This window comes from Salvelinus namaycush, chromosome 1 (assembly GCF_016432855.1).
Source record: "Salvelinus namaycush isolate Seneca chromosome 1, SaNama_1.0, whole genome shotgun sequence".
Classification (NCBI taxonomy): domain Eukaryota; kingdom Metazoa; phylum Chordata; class Actinopteri; order Salmoniformes; family Salmonidae; genus Salvelinus; species Salvelinus namaycush.
In genome coordinates, this window is record NC_052307.1 from 1,307,261 (window position 1) to 1,313,046 (window position 5,786).

A 5,786-nucleotide genomic window follows, 5' to 3' on the forward strand; every position below is an offset into this window, starting at 1 on the left:
ATAGCCTAACAACACACCATCCTACAGTACATCACAGATAGCCTAACAACACACCTTCCTACAGTACATCACAGATAGCCTAACAACACACCTTCCTACAGTACATCACAGATAGCCTAACAACACACCTTCCTACAGTACATCACAGATAGCCTAACAACACACCATCCTACAGTACATTACAGATAGCCTAACAACACACCACCCTACAGTACATCACAGATAGCCTAACAACACACCTTCCTACAGTACATCACAGATAGCCTAACAACATACCATCCTACAGTACATCACAGATAGCCTAACAACACAACACCTTCCTACACTACATCACAGATAGCCTAACAACACAACACCTTCCTACAGTACATCACAGATAGCCTAACAACACACCACCTTCCTACAGTACATCACAGATAGCCTAACAACACACCATCCTACAGTACATCACAGATAGCCTAACAACACACCATCCTACAGTACATCACAGATAGCCTAACAACACACCATCCTACAGTACATCACAGATAGCCTAACAACACACCTTCCTACAGTACATCACAGATAGCCTAACAACACACCTTCCTACAGTACATCACAGATAGCCTAACAACACACCATCCTACAGTACATCACAGATAGCCTAACAACACACCTTCCTACAGTACATCACAGATAGCCTAACAACACACCTTCCTACAGTACATCACAGATAGCCTAACAACACACCTTCCTACAGTACATCACAGATAGCCTAACAACACACCTTCCTACAGTACATCACAGATAGCCTAACAACACACCATCCTACAGTACATCACAGATAGCCTAACAACACCTTCCTACAGTACATCACAGATAGCCTAACAACACACCTTCCTACAGTACATCACAGATAGCCTAACAACACACCTTCCTACAGTACATCACAGATAGCCTAACAACACACCTTCCTACAGTACATCACAGATAGCCTAACAACACACCTTCCTACAGTACATCACAGATAGCCTAACAACACACCTTCCTACAGTACATCACAGATAGCCTAACAACACAACACCTTCCTACAGTACATCACAGATAGCCTAACAACACAACACCTTCCTACAGTACATCACAGATAGCCTAACAACACACCATCCTACAGTACATCACAGATAGCCTAACAACAACACACCTTCCTACAGTACATCACAGATAGCCTAACAACACACCATCCTACAGTACATCACAGATAGCCTAACAACACACCTTCCTACAGTACATCACAGATAGCCTAACAACACACCTTCCTACAGTACATCACAGATAGCCTAACAACACACCTTCCTACACTACATCACAGATAGCCTAACAACACACCATCCTACAGTACATCACAGATAGCCTATGTATTTTAATCTGCAACATTAGCACAATTTCAACAACATCTGCTAGAGAAGTATGTCAGAAGCAATCTGATCCTCCTCCTGCTACTAGACTTTGGGATGTGACGCGATAACAAACTCCTCCAGACATGTTTCATCTCATCGTTCATTAGGCAGGAAGCTGTCTTCTTCCAGCAAGGTGACTCCTGCTCAACCCACCTCTTTTAGCCAACCCGCCTCTCTGAGTTATTGCCCGATGCTCCACCTCCAATGGCCGAGAGCCCTCGTCCGATTGGCTGAGAGGCCTGGCAGTCAGCTGGAGGTCCCAGGTGATTGGCTGAGCGACCTGTCAGCCGGGGTACCAGGTGATATGGGTTCAGACACCCAACAGACATCCCAGCTGCCTCAAAAATATGGGAGCTCTAGTGTAACAGGCCCTAACACTAAACCTCACAGACAGTCAGATATTCAGCTTAATCATTAGCACAAACCAGACGGACCTTGTTGAGCCTACGGCGTAGAGGTAGAGGTGAGCGTGTTAGTTAATGTGTCTGACTCAACTAACCCAACGCCTGCCTTGTGGGGGTTCACCACAGCATATATTGTGATAACGTTATTCCATACCAAGCAGAGTGATGGGCTTTGGGGCTGGTTGTACCAAGCAGAGTGATGGGCTTTGGGGCTGGTTGTACCATGCAGAGTGATGGGCTTTGGGGCTGGATGTACCAAGCAGAGTGATGGGCTTTGGGGCTGGTTGTACCAAGCAGAGTGATGGGCTTTGGGGCTGGTTGTACCCAGCAGAGTGATGGGCTTTGGGGCTGGATGTACCCAGCAGAGTGATGGGCTTTGGGGCTGGATGTACCCAGCAGAGTGATGGGCTTTGGGGCTGGATGTACCCAGCAGAGTGATGGGCTTTGGGACTGGTTGTACCAAGCAGAGTGATGGGCTTTGGGGCTGGATGTACCAAGCAGAGTGATGGGCTTTGGGGCTGGATGTACCCAGCAGAGTGATGGGCTTTGGGGCTGGATGTACCCAGCAGAGTGATGGGCTTTGGGGCTGGATGTACCCAGCAGAGTGATGGGCATTGGGGCTGGTTGTACCCAGCAGAGTGATGGGCTTTGGGGCTGGATGTACCCAGCAGAGTGATGGGCTTTGGGGCTGGATGTACCCAGCAGAGTGATGGGCTTTGGGGCTGGATGTACCAAGCAGAGTGATGGGCTTTGGGGCTGGTTGTACCAAGCAGAGTGATGGGCTTTGGGGCTGGTTGTACCAAGCAGAGTGATGGGCTTTGGGGCTGGATGTACCCAGCAGAGTGATGGGCTTTGGGGCTGGATGTACCCAGCAGAGTGATGGGCTTTGGGGCTGGATGTACCCAGCAGAGTGATTGCCTTTGGGACTGGTTGTACCAAGCAGAGTGATGGGCTTTGGGGCTGGATGTACCCAGCAGAGTGATGGGCTTTGGGGCTGGATGTACCCAGCAGAGTGATGGGCTTTGGGACTGGTTGTACCCAGCAGAGTGATGGGCTTTGGGACTGGTTGTACCCAGCAGGGTGATGGGCTTTATTATGTAATTACTAGGTTATGTAATTACTAGGTTATGTAATATACCTGCTTCCAAGTATTGTTTTAGGAAATAACAAGTAATTTCTGTATTGTAAAGGAAAGTACTGCCAAAGTTTTTGGGCTGTTATAAAAAACCACGGAGAAGGAAGTGTGCAGAAAACCTTTTTTTCATAACAACTCAAAGACACTTTAATTTACAATACAGAAATGATTAGTTATTTATCAGGATTATACAGATAGAATGAACTCTCTTTGGATCTGTCTTCTGGTCCTTATGCTCATTGGAGAAAGGACTTTAACCATAAAGCACTTAAGAAATTGCCCAATCATATCCATTATATTGTTAGATATTATTAGGATGTAATATACTAAATCATTCAATCACAAATAATATGTAATATATGATATTACATTTGCAGTATGCATTAAGATGTAAAATACTACGACTCGTAGTGAGCTCAGTGAAAAAGAACATCCCAACAATGTAGCCTAAACCTCAAAAAGCCTGAACCGTAGAGAGTTAGTTATCCTCCACCTGTATTTCCTCCATCCATCCTTCCTTCCGTCTCTGAATCTGAATAGCAGCCTTCTCTACAACACCAGAGAGCCAGGGACTAATACTCTTTGAAAAACAATGCATAACCATCCATTTGGAAAAAAAGAGTCCCTCCTTGAAAGGTTAGTCTTCCTCTCTCTCTCTCTCGCTCTCTTTCTCTCTCTCTCTCTGTCTCTCTCTCTCTCTCTCTGTCTCTCTCTCTCTCTCTCTCTGTCTCTCTCTCTCTCTCTCTCTGTCTCTCTCTCTCTCTCTCTCTCTCTCTGTCTCTCTCTCTCTCTTTCTCTCAATTACCAACCCCTGTCTTTCTCTCACCATCTCTCTGTCTCCCCCCACCTCTCTCTCTTTCTCTCTTTTTTAGTGGATTGGCAAAGCTACTTAGTATAGAATACATTTTAAATAAATAAAAATGATTGTAAAATAAAACTTGTTGTTTGTAATTTACATTGTGTATGTTATTTGTATGTATAATGTTGGCCCACTATGGACTTTTTCCTGGTCAGTTCACATTGCCAGTAAAAACTACTGACCCTGTGTAGTTACATAAGCAGTTACAACAGCAGTTACAAAAGCAGTTACAACAGCAGTTACAACAGCAGTTACATCAAACGTTACAACAACAGTTACGACAGCAGTTACAACAACAGTTACATCAGCAGTTACATCAACAGTTACAACAGCAGTTACATCAACAGTTACAACAGCAGTTACAACAGCAGTTACATCAACAGTTACAACAGCAGTTACAACAGCAGTTACATCAACAGTTACAACAGCAGTTACATCAACAGTTACAACAGCAGTTACAACAGCAGTTACAACAGCAGTTACATCAACAGTATATATAGTCTAAGATGGATTCATCCCTCAGTATATATAGTCTAAGATGGATTCATCCCTCAGTGTATATAGTCTAAGATGGATTCATCCCTCAGTGTATATAGTCTAAGATGGATTCATCCCTCAGTGTATATAGTCTAAGATTGATTCATCCCTCAGTGTATACAGTCTAAGATGGATTCATCCCTCAGTGTATATAGTCTAAGATGGATTCATCCCTCAGTATATATAGTCTAAAGATGGATTCATCCCTCAGTGTATATAGTCTAAAATGGATTCATCCCTCAGTGTATATAGTCTAAGATGGATTCATCCCTCAGTGTATATATTCTAAGATGGATTCATCCCTCAGTGTATATAGTCTAAGATGGATTCATCCCTTAGTGTATATAGTCTAAGATGGATTCATCCCTCAGTGTATATAGTCTAAGATGGATTCATCCCTCAGTATATATAGTCTAAGATGGATTCATCCCTCAGTGTATATAGTCTAAGATGGATTCATCCCTCAGTATATATAGTCTAAGATGGATTCATCCCTCAGTGTATATAGTCTAAGATGGATTCATCCCTCAGTGTATATAGTCTAAAGATGGATTCATCCCTCAGTGTATATAGTCTAAGATGGATTCATCCCTCAGTATATATAGTCTAAGATGGATTCATCCCTCAGTGTATACAGTGGGGCAAAAAGTATTTAGTCAGCCACCAATTGTGCAAGTTCTCCCACTTAAAAAGATGAGAGAGGCCTGTAATTTTCATCATAGGTACACTTCAACTATGACAGACAAAATGAGATAAAAAAAATCCAGAAAATCACATTGTAGGATTTTTAATGAATTTATTTGCAAATTATGGTGGAAAATAAGTATTTGGTCACCTACAAACAAGCAAGATTTCTGGCTCTCACAGAACTGTAACTTCTTCTTTAAGAGGCTCCTCTGTCCTCCACTCGTTACCTGTATTAATGGCACCTGTTTGAACTTGTTATCAGTATAAAAGACACCTGTCCACAACCTCAAATAGTCACACTCCAAACTCCACTATGGCCAAGACCAAAGAGCTGTCAAAGGACACCAGAAACAAAATTGTAGACCTGCACCAGGCTGGGAAGTACTGTTAGATATAGTACTGTTAGATAGAGTACTGTAAGATATAGTACTGTTAGACAGAGTACTGTTAGAGTACTGTAAGATGCAGTACTGTTAGATAGAGTACTGTTAGACAGAGTACTGTTAGATAGAGTACTGTTAGATAGAGTACTGTTAGATAGAGTATTGTAAGATATAGTACTGTAAGATATAGTACTGTAAGATAGAGTACTGTTAGACAGAGTACTGTTAGATAGAGTACTGTTAGATAGAGTATTGTAAGATATAGTACTGTAAGATATAGTACTGTAAGATAGAGTACTGTTAGATATAGTATTATAAGATAGAGTACTGTAAGATATAGTACTG